We start from the raw sequence: 15,776 nt of genomic DNA, 5'->3' as shown, positions 1-15,776 counted from the left end.
CTGGTGAATCCTAGAAGAGAAAAAAAATGAGAAGACCAAAAAAAGAAATAGAAGCAGATGTGGCTCAACTGATAAGAGTGTCCACCTACCATATAGGAGGTCCAGGGTTCAAACACAGGGCCTCCTGGCCTGTGTGGTGAGCTGACCCAAGTGCAGTACTGCCGCACAAGGAGTGCCATCTCATGTGGGAGTGTCCCGCACATAGGGGAGCCCCACATGCAGGGAGTGTGCCCTGCAAGGAGAACCTGTCCCGCAGAAAAAAAAGCGCACCTTGCCCAAGAGTGTGGTGCTGCACACACAGAGAGCTGACACAGCAAGATGATGCAACAAAATGAGACAGAAATTCCCAGTGCTGCCGAGAATGCAAGTGGACACAGAAGAACGCACCACAAATGGACATGCGCGCAGACAACTGGGTGGGTGGGTGGGGAGCCAGAAGGGGAGAGAAATAAAAATACATCTTAAAAAAAAAAAGATACAGAGCACCACACAGTGAATGGATACAGACAGCAAAAGCAGGGTGGGGGGGAGGGGGACAAGAAGGGGAATACATAAATATATTTTGTGAAAAAAGAATAATTGAGATCCATTTATAATTTGAAAATGAACTCTTTAAGGAACATTGTTGCTGTAGTGGCAGAGATGGTCTTTTAACCACTGCTGCCATCTGCTGGTCTTTTGATTGTTAGATCTTAGAAAGAGCAGGGCCTAATCCTCCTGTCAAGATGATACAAAATATAAATATCATTAACAGGTAGTATTTTAGACTCTGTATGTCCTTAAACACGAAGATATCCCACACTGGAGTTATGAATCCTGGATCAGCAATGATGATTGGAAAACTGACCACACACTTAGAGAGTGATTAGTTAGTGATTAGCTAATAGCAGGTAGCTATTGCCCAGAGGATTCCTCAAAGGAATCCTCCTAAGATTGCTTCAGAATATAGTTTAGGACTATTTTTCATGGCTATGTAGTAGGCCAAAAAGTAGACTGTACTTGCGAGAAAGATGCCACTGAAGCGTACGAAGACATAGTCAAAATTGTATTGACTTGCCCCTACATACTTACCACCATTTTGTCTACTGTGGTCCTTGTTATAAATGACTGGCAAATGTGGATCCAGAGTATTCCAGCTATCACTGTGAGACTACAGCCCACCGTGTGGTGTAGCACTGTAGAAGGCTTTTTTTGAAGATTTATTTTTATTTATTTCTCCCCCCTTCCTCCCCTTTTGTCTGCTCTGTGTCCACTCGCTGTGTATTATTCTGTGTCCGCTTGCATTCTTGTCAGGCAGCATTGGGAATCTGTGTCTCTTTTTGTTGCTTCATCTTGCTGCATCAGCTCTCCATATGTGTGGTGCCACTCCTGGGCAGGCTGCACTTCTTTCATGCAGGGTGGCTCTCCTTGTGGGGTGCAGTCCTTGTTAGTGGGGCTCCACTACATGGGGGACACCCCTGCGTGGCATGGTACTCGTTGTGTGTGGCAGCACTGCGCTTGGGCCAGCTCACCACAGGGCCAGGAAGCCCTGGGTACTGAACCCTGGACCTCTTATATGGTAAGCAGATGCTCTATCAGTTGAGCCACATCCGTTTCCCACTGTAGAAAGTTTATCCAATCAGTCATATTCACACCAGTTATCTTGAGTTTGGTTGATTGCATATTCTGTGACTAACGTGTGGTATCTGTGGTATGTCAGTTACTTGGTATTTCACTTCTGACAAACAAAAATATGAAAGCATTTACTACTGATAGCCCAGCTCCAATGTAATTAGCAGGGGTTTTGATACTTCTTGTGCAGCCATTCCAAACCAGCCAAGCCTTGAGCTTGCCCATCCAGTTAATCTATTACATGATCCTTAGATTAAGATTCCAATGCTTAAACTAATTTTTTTTTTTGAGGTACCAGGGCTGGGGACTGAACCCAGAACTTCGTATGTGGGAAGCTGATGCTTAGCTCAACCGCTGAGTCATGTTGCTAACTCTGAGTTGGTTTTTTCATTTATTTTGCTTATTGTTTGTTTTTTTTTGTTTTTAGGAGGCACCGGAAACCAAACCCGGGACCTCTTGTGTGGGAAGCAGGTGCTCAACTACTTGAGCCACATCTGCTCTGTAAACCAGTGGTTTTGATAATTGGGACAAGAGCTCTGTTCTCTGTTGCCCAAATGCAGCTGCCAAGCTTTGCAAAAGGCCAAAATTTAGGGCTAGGTAATATCAGAAATTGACCATCTAAGGCAACCAACCATATGGCAGCTCAAAGAACCCACTGAAGAAACATTCCATTGCCATTATCACATTTTTATAGTGCTAGAAAGTTTAAGCCAAACAAAATGACAGCTACAGAAGAAGCGATGAAACCAGTGGTTGGAGCTGTGGCTTATTGCTCAGGGGTCCTGTAGTGCCCCCAGGGAGATGGTTCACTGTAGTCTCGCTGTCCTTTCAAGAGCGTTGGGCTGCAGGTGGGCAGTGGTGAGGCTTGCTCTCACCTGGCACACCTGAGCTCCACCTCCAGAGCACCGGTGGGGAGCCAGTACCCTCACTCCCTTTGCTCCCTGGGGCAGCCTCACCAGGCTTTCTCTGAACAAACTTCCTTGTATTTGTATTACTAACCACACACCTGAGTTCACTGTATTTTCAGTCCCTTGTTTTATACTCTACCTTTCCTTCTAGGAACATGTACATCCCAAGATGCAAAAATAAATTTTTAAAAATTATTATTAAGGAAGTTGCTACTTGAAATAAAGAAAGTAGTTTTATTTGTTTATTTAAGGAGGTACTAGGAATTGAACCTGTGACCTTGTATATGGGAAGCAGGCACTCATCCACTGAGCTATGCCCGCTCCTCTGTCACTTTTTAAAAAGTTATTGTTTTTGGATGCTGGAGACAAACATCTTTATTAAAGATACTATCCCAAGTTTGACAAACATTTCAAAAGAGATTTGTAAACATAATGCTTGCCTTTTCAATTGGCAGCACTTTGGAAAGACAATACTAAATGACAATACAACTTGAATTAACATTACTTCAAAATCCTTATATTTTTAACCACATAATTTATGTTCCCACATGATGAAACAAGTGATCATTTAAGTCACATATATGCTCCATGAAATGAAAATGTGTGCTGTTTTGATGAATCGCAGTATGATATGTTTAACTATATCTGCTTTTTAATAATCCTGGTGCCCAGGATAAAATAAACAAACAAACAAACCAAAAAAACCTCAGATATATATTACATGTAGGTAATAACCTCTTTACATATGTGTCTTCAAAAAATACTTTGTAGAAGAGGATGTGGCTCAAGCAGTTGAGCCTGCTTCCCACATGGGAGGTCCAGGGCTCATTTTCTGGTACCTCCTAAAAAAAACCAACAAAACATTATAGCAGTATGTAAGTAGGTACCTGCATGTTTAATTTTATACTTTTGTTCCCAAACTGTAGGCCTCTTTCATTTTAATAACATAAGGATTTTACCTAACATTATTAAAGCTGACAAACTGTTGAAATGGAAATGTGTTGTCTTCTGCAATAAAGTAACAATTTGACAGAAAAAAAAACCCTGTAGTAGCATCTGTCAGTTATTTAACCTTAGCATTTGGTCTTCTAGGAGTTGCAGCTTTTTTTCTGATGCTTGCTCACATCCACATAACCTGTACACACACAGTTCAAGCACATGCTTCAGACGCTGGTAGGTGTGCTTCCTGTTGCTCTAATCAAGTGGGAAGCGGTGTAGCTTATGTTTAACCACACTATGTACTCAACTAGTAAACACCTTAAGGCAACCATTGCAATGAGGAGTTAACTTGCAGGCAGATTTACTGTTCTAGATCAAGTCAGCCTGTATATACATATGTGTATGTATATCTATGTACGTACATATATACTTTATTTTTTGTATTTTGTGCGCATTTCTACTCATTCTACAACTTATGGCAAAGAGTTCACATTAAGAAGGGTCAGAAAATAGGTTTATGTTTATCCTGAAGCATTTGACTTTGGATATTATTATTATTATTTTTTTATGCACACAACGTTGAAGTGTGAGAATTGGGTTCCCAATATCTTACAAAAAAATTCCTAGTGACAAACATAAGTTTTTGATGAAAAAAAATGACTTGACGTATAGATACTGTATCTCCACTATCTGCCTAAAATAAAAGATTTCTTATTGACATAAACACAAGTCTTTAGGGGAAAAACAGGACCAGAAAAAGCTTCAAAAATACAAGGAAGCAAAGTAAAGTGGAAAAAAAAAGGGGGAACTCAAGTTTACTAATACTGAAACTTTCAACAGGCGAAATTTCATCCTTTTGGAATCTTCATGCAACTCATTTGGAATTTTAATTAAATAGACTTAACTTTGTTCTCATCTTCTGGCCTCAGCAGAGTTCTAGTGCCATGACTCTGCTTGCTGTTGGTCAAATTTGCCTATTAGTCTTTTAATATGAGCCAGCTTATTATGAAAATTCATCTGTATTTTTCTTCCTGGTAATTGGGACTAGACTGCTTGATCTTCTGATACTCTTGTAAAACTTCATGAACATTCTGATGCTGTTTTGAGCTCAGAGAAAGGTACTTTCATTTTGCACCCAGTCTGATAAATCTTCTAGCGACAGTCTCCATGCTGGTCTGCAAGGCCCTGTACTCATAATACTTGGCATTGATGTCATCCCTGTAATTCTGGCATTGCTCATAGGAGACAACAACAATATATTTTATCAAATAATCTGGGAGTGCAGGTGTTGAGGAAGACTCTTTTGAGGCAGCACAGCTCTCTTTAACTCCTTCATTGGAACTTGACTGGAGTTATTTAACTTGGCAAGTTCCCTCGACAGTCTCAGTGTCATTTCTTTATTTTTTCCCAAACAAATCAGTATTATTGGTATGTACTGATAAAGCATACAGTTCATGCAAAGTGTACAATTATTGGTATTTGGTGTAATCATGTAGTTGTGCATTTATCACTTCAGTCATTATTAGAGCATTTTCATCATTCCAATAATAATAATAATAATAATAATAATGAAAAACCAAAAAACAAAGGATAAAAGCTCTACCCCTTAAAAATTGCCTCTCAATCTTTCTATGCTTCCCCTGCCGTTCACATCTGCTATTCTGTTTCTGTTTTTCTAATTTATTTCTATTTCTATTTTGTATAGATGGAGTCAAACAATATGTAGTACCTGTTGTCTAGTTTCTTTCTCTTAGTAGATACTACTGTTTTTTTATTTAAAAATTTATTTTTATATAAATTGTTACAATTACTCAGTTAAAATAAGATGATAACCACAATAACAATAAATCTACTTTAATTAGCAGTTACACTCCCCCCACCACCTTATTTTTGTTCATTCCTCAGTCTTGAGGCATTTGGGATGATGTCCCCTCTGACTGCTTCAGGCTGAGAAAGGATATAGATATTATGGGGCAGAGGAATGAAATTGTTTTGCTTGCAGTTGGAGATATCCCTTGCTTTGGGGCTGGGACTGGTCAATCACTGTCATTTTGTTAGCTGTCCAGGAAAGGCCCTAGGAACAGGAGAGTAGGAGTTGACCACATAACCTGTAGGATTTCAAGGCTCAACCAGCATAGGAGCAATTGGAAGGCTTTACATCTTAGAGAAATAAACTTAACAAGTAAGTGGAAGGTAGAAGAGTCATGATGAGGGGGTTTATAAATGGATAACTACCATTTTGACTAAAACTGTCAGAAGGTAGTCTTGAGTCTCCTGGCCTTCTGAGTGCTAGGGGAATTGGAGTTAGAATTCATAGTTTAAGAACTCAGCACTACCTCAGTTGTCGTTTGTAACTCTAACTAGTATGAAAATACCCAACCAATATCTGAACATTTTTATATACCCTATATATATGGAACAGCAACCACCCCCCAAGTGCAAGGGCAATGACCAGTGAAGAAGGATGGTCCAAAGATGAGCCCTTGATACTGATGACTATGCTTATGAGCCTGCATGCCTGAAATTTTAACTAGGCCTAGAGCTGCAGAATGCCTAAGAGTTACCTCCTGAGAGCTTCCATGTTGCTCAAATGTGGCCACTCTCTAAGCCAAACTTAGCGTGTAAATGCATTATCTTACCCCCAGCATGGGACTTGACTCCCGGGGATGAGCCTCCCTGGTGACAAGGGATTACTACCAATCACTAGCTAATGATGCAATTAGAAAAAGACCTTGAATAAAAGGGGAATATTGATAAAGACAAATGAAATTATATGGCTAAGAGTCTTCAAAAAAGAGTTGGGAGGTCATCAGAGGGGTCGTGCTTATGCATGTCTCAGCAGGATCCCAGAGAGAGCCAAAGTAGATACAATTAGATACAATCCCAGGTACTGTTGCTCCTGAGAGCTATGGAGACACACAGGCTCTATGGTCATGGCAGATGGCCCTGGAGTTCAGTGCCTTGTCAGTGGGCCCTACTTTGTAATTTGTGTTCCTGAGTGTGATAGAGTTGGACTCAGATGTGACCTTTCTACACATGCCTCTTCTGTCACTTTTACTGAACCTGTGGTTGGTACTGGGGTTGGTGTATACTCAGGAATCTTGAAGCTCTGGACTGGGCATGTGCCAGCTTGGTCCTGAGCCTGAGCAGAGTTGTAACTCCTACTCTCTGGTTCATTGGACTTACCCAGGCCAACTAACAGGGAGGTGAATATGGTCAACCCCCACAACAGAGAACTGAGAGTGCCTACCACTGCAAGCAGGAGAATCACATCCATCAGCCATGTGGGATCTAAGCCCCCTCTAGATTTCAAGGTGGAGTGGACATTACTATCCCAGGGTCCACAGGATGGAGGAATAAAATATTGATTAGAGTGGACTTACTGGTATTCTATTATAGAGCTATTGTAACTCTAGCAATTGAAGAAATTTTATCATTGATGTGGAGAAAATGGCCATAGTAGTTGCTGAGGGCAGGGAGAGGGAAGAAGAGATGTGATGTGGGGGCATTTTCGAGACTTGGAGTTGTCCTAAATGATATTGCAGGGACAGAAGCTGGACATTATATATCCTGCCATAACCAACTGAATAGACTGGGGAGAATGTAAACTACAATGTAAACTAACATCCATGTGATGCAGCAGTACTCCAAAATGTATTCACCAAATGCAATGAATGTGCCACAGTGATGAAAGAGGTTGTTAATGTGGAAGGAGTGGGGTGTGGTGTGGTGTGGGATATATGGGAACCTCTTATATATATATATATTTTTTAAAGATTTATTTATTCATTTATTTCTCTCTCCTCCCCCCTCCCACCACGGTTGTCTGTTCTCTGTGTCTATTTGCTGCATCTTCTTTGTCCGCTTCTGTTGTCAGCGGCACAGGAATGTGTGTTTCTTTTTTTGTTGCATCATCTTGTTGTGTCAGCTCTCCATGTATGTGGCACCATTCCTGGGCAGGCTGCACTTTCCTTTCACGGTGGGTGGCTCTCCTTACGGGGCGCACTCCTTGCATGTGGGGCTCCCCTACGTAGGGGACAACCCAGTGTGGCAGGGCACTCCTTGTGTATATCAGTGCTGTGCATGGTCCAGCTCCACATGGATCAAGGTGGCCTGGGGTTTGAACCGCAGACCTCCCATGTGGTAGACAGACGCCCTAACCACTGGGGCAAGTCCTCTTCCCTCTTCGAGGCTCTTTAAAACATAATCTTTTAAGGTATGTGAGAGGACCTTAGGATTCAGATTGGCTACCTATTTCAGAATTGCTCTGAGGAAGTTCTTGTCTTTTTAATTGATGCCATCTTTCTGCAGTGGAGCAAGCAGCTCAGGTTTCTTGTAGGCCTACAGTGCCAGTAAATGAATCACTTTGTCCCTATATGGCTGCTGAGAAGCACTGCTGCTGCTGTGTGTCTTTTGAATTGTATTTGTAGGGTTCATGGGAGTTGACCTTTTTCTCTTAGGTACTGCATCTGAAACATCTTGAGCTGCTTTCTGAATTTGCACTCTTTTTCCTATGTATATGGCTTGATAACCATATATGGTTGATAACTTCTGTGCTATGGTTGTGGGATTTCTTCTCTGCCTGGATCATTCTTTTTTGTGTCATCTGATACCAGTTGTTTGTTGCACAAATTAATTTTTTTTAATCTTGTTTAAATCCCATACATTTGAGCTGGGAGGCTCCAGAGCTGGAGAATGTTTGCTGGATGCGAACCTTGAGGGTCGTCTTTACCCACATTGACAAATAAAAGCTAAAGTTATGTACTTCACTGGGGAGATCACTTTTTAGGAATTTTGACGAGTCCTTGGAGCCCTTGGAACTGAATCGAAGGTGAAAAAGGAATTAAATTCTTGTGGCCCTGGTAGTCTCTGGTGCAATCGCCATCTCAGTGAGGTTCATGTGCAGTACAGTGATACTGTCCTGCTCCACATGCCTGCATGGCAACCTAGAGTGGTGCTCCTCCTGCAGGCCCACTGCCATCCTAAAGGCCACAGTGTGCCACCACTGTCACTGTGACAGCCATCCTACTTCCGGCATACTGTCATTTAGTGCCACTTGTTTTTGTAAATAAAGTTTTATTGGCACACAGAAAAGCCCCCGTGTTTATGTGTTGTCTGTGGCTGCTTTCATGTTGTAATGACAGAGCTAATTAATTGCGACAAGAACTATATGGCTTTTAAGATATAACTTACTGTATGGCTCTTTATGGAAGTTTATCAACCCCAACTCTGGGTCTAGTTTTCAAACTTTAGTGTCTATCTGAATCACCTGGAGGGCTTGTTAAAACACTCATTGCTAGGCCCTATTCCCAGAATAATGGATTATGTAGCTGTATTATTAATTAATTAATTAAATTAATTTTAAGATTTATTTTTTATTTCTTTCTCTCCCCTCCCCCCTCCAGTTGTCTGCTCTCTGTGTCCATTCACTGTGTGTTCTTCTGTGACTTCTTCTATCCTTATCAGTGGCACCACAAATTTGTTGCGTCATCTTGTTGTGTCAGCCCTCCATGTGTGCATCACCATTCTCGGGCAGGCTGAACTTTCTTTCATGCAGGGCAGCTCTCCTTACAGGGCACACTCCTTGTGTGTGAGGCTCCCCTACGTGGGGGCACCCCTGCATGGCACGGCACTCCTTGCGTGTATCAGCACTGCGCATGGGCCAGCTCCACATGGGTCAAGGAGGCCCGGGGTTTGAACTGTGGACCTCCATGTGGTAGATGGACGCGCTATCCACTGGGCCAAGTCCACTTCCTGTATATTAGTTATTTAATGCTGTGTAAAAAATTACCCAAGAAATTAGTGGATTAAAACAACAAATATTTGGTATCTCATGTAGTTTTTTTTTTAATTTATATTTTTTATTAGAGTAGTTGTAGGTTTGCAGAAAAATAATGCATCTCATGCCATTTTTGTGGGCCTGGTATTTACAGGTGGCCTCACAGGGTGGTTCTGGTTGTGGTCTCATGGTCAGCTGGGGCTGCAGCCATTTTGTAGTTTGGTTTGAAGGATGCACTGCTAAGATGACTGACTTGCATCACTGGCAAGTTAGTGCTGGCCACTAACTTGCCAGTGTTCCTTATCATGTGGACCTTGCTGTCGTGATTGAGTGACCTCATGGCATGGCAGTTGGCTTTTCATAGAGAAAGCAAACAAGAGGGAACTAAGTGAAAGGGAACAATGTCTTTTCTGACCTGGCCTCAGAAATCACACTCTGTTGTGATGGTTTGAATTTTGTGAATCCTAGAAAAGAATATGTTCTTAAATAATCCATTCCTGTGAGTGTGGGGTCCTTTGATTGCATCAAATTCAGTTAAGGGGCCTTTGATTAGATCGCTTGATTAGATTGCTTTCAGGTTTTTGATTAGAGTATATATCAGTGAGGCATGACCCAGGTTGGGTCTCTGCCCTCTTGCTGGGTCTTATATAAACTGAGGACACAAAGAAAAGACAGAGAGAAAGGGTGCTCTGCCATTTTGACCCTACCATGTGAAGGAAAGGACTCCAGGTTCACCTACAGCTGCAGAAAGATAGAGAAGCCCCAAGAGGCTCCAGGAGCTATGCCTAGGGAGAGAAGCCAGATTGCCCACAGCTGAGCTTGAGGAGAAAGTAGAGGGAGATTGGCAGACCCTCCAGGATCTGCTGGCAGCCAGCCTTTGGTGAGAAAACATCTCTGATGGTGCCTTGAATTGGACTTTTCACTGCCTCAGAACTGTAAGCTTTTACCTCAAATTAATTTCCTTTATAAAAGTCAACCCATTTCTGGTAATTTTGTATTGGCAGCTTTAGCAACATCCTATTGGTTTAAAAATTCATCCCTATTTAATGTGGGAGGAGATTGCACCAAGGCAGTAATTCTAGGAGGCCAGAGTCTTTGGAGGCCATCTTGGTAGCTGGCTGCCCCAGTAGGTCTGTGGCAAGACCTGAGAACGTGGTTTTCTAACAAGTTCCCAGGTGATGCTTTGGAGAATACTACCTCAAGGAGTGCCCAAGAAAATCCACTGAATGTATGAAGGAAATACTAGCATATTTATACATGGGTATCTGTATTTTTAAAAAATATGAATGAGATTTCACATATATTTCAATGTATAAATAGCTGTGCTGGGTGAGTGCTCAAATTTTAGTTAAGGGGTAAATGATCAAACATTATGGAACATCTAAACTGTTGGATAAGTCCCCAATTACTTATAATCTTGTTCCTGATTATATCTGTGAGGCTCTTTATTTTTTTCTTTATTAGAGAAATTGTGGGTTTAAAGAACAATGATGCAAATCCTTTTCTGCATCTATAGATATGATCATGTGATATTTTTCCTTCAATCTGTTCATGTGATGTATTACATTAATTGATTTTCTTATGTTGAACCATCCTTGCATAACAGGAATGGATCCCACTTGGTCATGGTGTATAATTTAATGTGTTGTTGAATATGATTAGCAAGTAATTTGTTGAGGATATTCACATCTAGGTTCATTAGAGAGATTGGTCTGTAATTTTCCTTTGTTGTGGTGTTTTTGTTTGGCTTTGGTATTAGGATAATGTTGGCATCATAAAATGAATTAGACAATGCTCCTTCTGTTTCAATTTTTTGGAAGAGTTTAAGCAAAATTGTTATTTCTTTCTGGAATGTTTTGTAGAATTCCACCTGTGAAACCATCTGGCCCAGGACTCTTCTTAGTTGGGAGGTATTTAATGACTTATTCTATCTCTGTACTTATGATTGGTTTGTTGAGATGATCAATTTTATTCTTTTGTCAATGTGGGCTGCTTATATGTTTCTAGAAATTTGTCCATTTCCTCTAAATTGTCTTTCTTGTTGGAATACAGTTTTTCTTTATTTCAGTGGGGCCAGTGGTGATATCACCCTTCTCATTTCTTATTTTGTGTGTTTGAATCTTCTCTTTTTTTCTTTGTTAGTCTAGCTAAGGGATTGTCAATTTTATTGATCTTCTCAAAGAACCAGCTCTTTGTTTTGTTTATTTTTTGAGGGCTTTTCTATTTTCTATTTCATTTATTTCTGCTCCGATCTTTGTTATTTCTTTCTTTCTTCTTTCTTTGGGGTTAGTTTTTTTTTTAACTAATTCCTCCAAATGTTCAGTTAGTTCTTCAATTTTAGCTCTTTCTTCTTTTTTGATGTATGAATTTATGGCTATGAATTTCCCTCTCAGTACAGCTTTTGCTGCATTCCATAAGTTTTGATATGTTGTGTTATCATTTTCATTAGTTTCAAGATATTTATTGATTTCTTTTAAGATTTCCTCCTTGACTTGCTGTTTTTCTAAGAGTGTGTTGTTTAACTTCCAAGTCTTGGTGCCAAATCTGGGCCTCTAGCCCTTGCAGATTTCCATCTTCACTCCACTGTGGTCAGATAAATTATTTTGTATGATTTCAATCTTTCTGAAATCATTGAGACTTTCTTTGTGCCCTAGCATGTGGTTTTTCTTGGAGAATGATCCATGTGCACTTGAGAAAAATGTGTATCCTGCTGTATTTGACTGTAATGTTCTGTATATATCTATTAGGTCCAGATCTTCTAATATATTGTTCAAAGCCTTTGTTTCTTTATTCATTCTCTTTTGAGCTGTTCTGTTCAAAGGTGATAGTGGTGTGTTAAAGTCCCCCACTATAATTGTAGAGGCATCTATTCTTTCAATTAGTTTTTTCAGTGTTTGCCTCACATATTTGCAGGTACCCTTGTTAGGGGCATAAATGTTTATGATTGTTATTTCTTCTTGAAAAACTATCCCTTTCACTAATATGTAGTCTCCCATCTTTGTCTCTCACAATTGTTTTGCATTTAAAGTCTATTTTATCTGATATTAATATAGCTACACCTGCCCTTTTTTGGCTATTGTATGCCTGTAAGATTGTTTTCCAGCCATTCACTTTCAGCCTCCTTGAATCCCTGGGTCTAAGATGCTTTTCTTGTAGACAACATATAGATGGGTCATATTTCCTTATCCAATCTTCCAATCTGTTTCTCTTAACAGGTGAGTTTAATCCACTGACAATTAGTGTTATTGCTTTCAAGGAATTACTTATATTAGCCATATTTTCTTTGGATTTGTGTTTGTGTTATGTTGTTTGATTTTTTTTCTCTTTTTGTAGTTTCAGTTGTTCTTGCACTCTCCTCCAACTCTGTTTCCCCTGTTTTTTCTTTCCTCCTGCAGAACTCCCTTTAGTATTTCTTGAAAGGCAGGTTTCTTGTTGGCCTACTCTCTTAGTTTCTTTTCATCTGTTAATATTTTGAACTCTCCATCATTTTTCAATGCTAGCTTTGCTGGATAGAGTATTCTTGGTTGGAAATTCTTTTCTTTTATTACCTTGACTATGTCATAACACTGCCTTCTTGCCTCCATGGTTTCAGATGAGAAATCAGCACTTAATCTTATGGAGCCTCCCTTGTATGTGATGATTCTGTTTTCTCTTGCTGCTTTTAGTATTTTCTCTTTGTCTTGTGCATTGGATAATTTGACAAGTATATGTCTTGGGGTAGGCCTGTTGGGATTTAGGCTGTTTGGGGTGCGTTTTGCTTCCTGGACATGTACATCCATCTCCTTCAATAGGTTTGGTAAGTTTTCAGCCATTATTTCCTCTAACACTTCTTCTATCCCCTTTCCCTTCTCTTCTCCTTCTGGGATGTCTATAATGTGTATGTTTGTATGTTTTGCATTGTCATTCAGGTCCCTAAGTCCCTCCTGGATTTTTTCTATCTTTTTATTGATTAATTCTACTATCTGTTTGATTTCATATGTACTGTCTTCCACATCATTAATTCTTTCCTCTGCCTCTTCAAGTCTGCTGTTATTTGCTGAGAGTGTATTTTCTATTTCTTGGATTGTGGTATTGATCCCCATCATCTCCATGATCTTTTTGTGCATGAGCACAATTTCTTCTGTATGCTCTCCAAGTGTTTTCTTAATATGCTTAATCTCTTCCTTCACTTCATCAAATTGTTCCATGATACATGTTTTGAGAGCTTTAATTACTTGTTCAATGTTCCACTTCTCTTCCTGGTTTTTAGTTTGTTCATTGTATTGGGTCATGTTTTCCTGATTATTGGTATGGTCTGTCATTTTTTGTTGCTGTCTGGTCATCATTTTATATATCACGGGTATTAAAACCTTTTCAGATATGTAATTTTCAAATATTTTCTCCCATTGAGACATCTACCTTTTCACCCCTTTGACAAATCCTGTGAGGGGCAAAAGTGCTTAATTTTGAGAAGATCTCATTTATCTTTGTGTGTGTGTGTGTGTGTGTGCTTTGGTATAAGTTCCAAGAAACCACCACATACCACACGATCTTTAAAATGTTTCTCTACATTTTCTTCTAGTCGTTTTATGATCCTGGCTTTTATATTTAGGTCATTAATGTATTCAGAGTTGATTCTTGTATAGGACTGAAATAGGGATCATGTTTCATTCTTTTTGTTTTGGGTACCTCATTCTTCCAGCACCATTTGTTGAAGAGACTGTTTTGTATTTTAACATGGCTTTGATAGGTTTATTGAAAACCGGTTGGCCATAGAGGTGATGGTTTATTTCTGGACTTTTATTTCTGTTCCACTGATTGATGTGTCTTCTATCGTTTTGCCAATGCAATACTGGCTTTTCTTTTTTTTGGTACTGAGGCCAGGGATTGAACCTGGGATCTTATATGAGTGAGGCCAGCATGCCCCAACCCAGCCACATCAGCTTCCTGCCATACTCTTTTGACCATGGTAGCTTTGTAATATATTTCAAGGTCAGGCAGTGGGATTCTTCCCATGTCACTGTTCTTTTTTAGAATGCTTTTGGCTACTTAGGTGCACTATTCCTTCCAAATTAATTTGGTAATTGCCTTTCCTCTTTCTGTAAATTAGGCTGTTGAATATTGATTAGTATTGCATAATCTATAAATCAGTTTGGGCAGGATTGACCTCTTCATGATATTCAGTCTTCCAATCCATGATCATGGAATGTCTTTCCATTTGTCTAGGTCTTCACTGATTTTTTTAAGCCTTGTTTTGTAGTTCTCTGCATATAAGTCCTGCACTTCTTTGATTAAATTGATTCCTAAGTATTTGAGTCTTTTTGTTGCTATCATAAATGGAATTTCCCCCCTGAATTCCTCCTCAGATTGCTTGATACTACTGTACAGAAACATTACTGATTTTTGCATGTTCAGCACTTTGCTGAACACATTTATTAACTCAAGTAGCTTTGTTGTAGACATTTCAGAATTTTCCAAATATCATGTCATCCACAAATAGCGAGAGCTTTATTTCCTGTTTTCCTATTTGGATGCCGTTTATAATTTTTTCTTGTCTGATTGCTCTAGCTAGAAATTCTAGTACACTGTTAATAACAATGGTGACAGTGGGCATCCTTGTCTTGTTCCTGATCTTATAGGGAAAGTTTTCAACATTTCCCCATTGGGTACAATGTTGGGTGTGGGTTTTTTTATATATCTCTTTATCATATTGAGGAAATTTCCCTCTATTCCTATCTTTTGAAGTGTTTTTATCAGGAAAAGATGCTGAATTTTTTCAAATGCCTTTCCTGCATCAATTCAGATGGTCATGTGTTTTTTTTCCTGTATAATTTGTTAATGTGGTGTATTACTTTGATTGGTTTTCTTATGTCGAACCACCCTTGCATACCAGGAATAAATACCACTTGGCAGTGATATATAAGTCTTTTGATACACTTTTGCATTCTACTTGCAAGTATTTCATTGATAATTTTTGCATCTATGTTCATTAGAGAGATTGGGCTGTAATTTTCTTTTCTTGTAGTGTCTTTATCTGTCTTTGGTATTAGGATGATATTGGATTCATAAAATGTGTTGCATAATTTTCCTTCCTCCTCAATTTTTTTTCGATGATTTAAACAGGATTAGTGTAATTCTTGAAATTCTCAGGAAATTCAAATGTAAGCTATTTGGGCCTGGACTTTGTTGGGTGATTTTTGATGATGGAGATAATCTAATTAAATATTGTTTAGTAAATTCTTGTATTTCTTGCAGTACCAGTGTAGGCTGTTCATGCATTTCTAGGAATTTGTCCATTTCACTTAGGTATTCTAGTTTGTGGGCATACAATTTCTCACAATATATTCTTATGATTCTTTTTATTTCTGTGGGTCTTCCATAACTTCACACCTTTCATTTTGTTTTATTCATTTGCATCTTCTCTCTTTTTTTCTTTGTTAGTCTAGCTAGGTGTTTGCCAATTTTATTGATCTTCTCAAAGAATCAGCTTTGGTTTTGCTGATTTTTTTTTCTCAATTTCATTTTTCTCCTCTAATTTTTAGGATTTCTTTCCTTCTGCT

General features: G+C 39.3%; 1 long non-coding RNA gene and 1 pseudogene across 1 annotated transcript in view; one reads left to right on the top strand and one right to left on the bottom strand.

Moving 5' to 3' along the window:
* Positions 1–15,776, top strand: part of LOC131278850 (uncharacterized) — a 148,242-nt gene that overhangs the window by 29,384 nt on the left and 103,082 nt on the right. The gene's annotated exons all lie outside the window — the stretch shown is intronic.
* Positions 677–14,184, bottom strand: LOC131278962 (transmembrane protein 144 pseudogene; annotated as a pseudogene).

This window comes from Dasypus novemcinctus, chromosome 6 (genome assembly GCF_030445035.2).
Source record: "Dasypus novemcinctus isolate mDasNov1 chromosome 6, mDasNov1.1.hap2, whole genome shotgun sequence".
NCBI classification, from domain to species: domain Eukaryota; kingdom Metazoa; phylum Chordata; class Mammalia; order Cingulata; family Dasypodidae; genus Dasypus; species Dasypus novemcinctus.
The sequence above is the reverse complement of the archived record's forward strand: the minus strand, read 5'-3'. Positions and strand labels throughout refer to the sequence as shown.